This window comes from Teleopsis dalmanni, chromosome 1, assembly GCF_002237135.1.
Source record: "Teleopsis dalmanni isolate 2A chromosome 1, ASM223713v2, whole genome shotgun sequence".
In the NCBI taxonomy this organism is placed as follows: domain Eukaryota; kingdom Metazoa; phylum Arthropoda; class Insecta; order Diptera; family Diopsidae; genus Teleopsis; species Teleopsis dalmanni.
In genome coordinates, this window is record NC_051846.1 from 47,970,466 (window position 1) to 47,971,099 (window position 634).

The window sequence follows — 634 nt, forward strand, 5'->3', positions numbered from 1 at the left end:
TTGAAAGAACTTTTATCTATGAGAAATATTGATAAAGTTGCATCGTCCATATTTTGAAATGCATGACGTTCGTATTTTGTGGAAATCACGAAACGTCGACCCCATATGAAGAAGAAAAAAGTTCTCTTTTATTAAAACAGGGTCCATCTGTTACAAGTCGTTATCTACCTTGGTCAGATCGCATAATTATACTTTGAATAGCTTTTGCGCCCATATATTGAATTGTTTGAGTAGCATGGACACTATCATATCTAGAATGATGAAGCAGCACTGGAAGTTTTCGGAAGAGAAGTTCTTTATAAGATCTTTGATTTTCTACGAATTGACGGCAATTATTGCATACGAATGGACTACAAGCTGTACGAGCTTTCTCACGGCATTCATGTACGTCATGGATTAACATCCATCGGCTTCACTGGCTTAGACGTGTCGTGTGAATGGATGACGAAAAAAATACATGAATGTCACTGACATCCGGTAACGGGTTGTTATTGTCATTTAAGTAAGCAAGTACACTGGATTTAATTTAAAAAAGCGTATAACATATAGCATATGTTATATAGCATATAACATAGCTGAAAAAAGGATAATTCTTAATTAAAGTTTATATATAAATTATATAAAATTCATATAA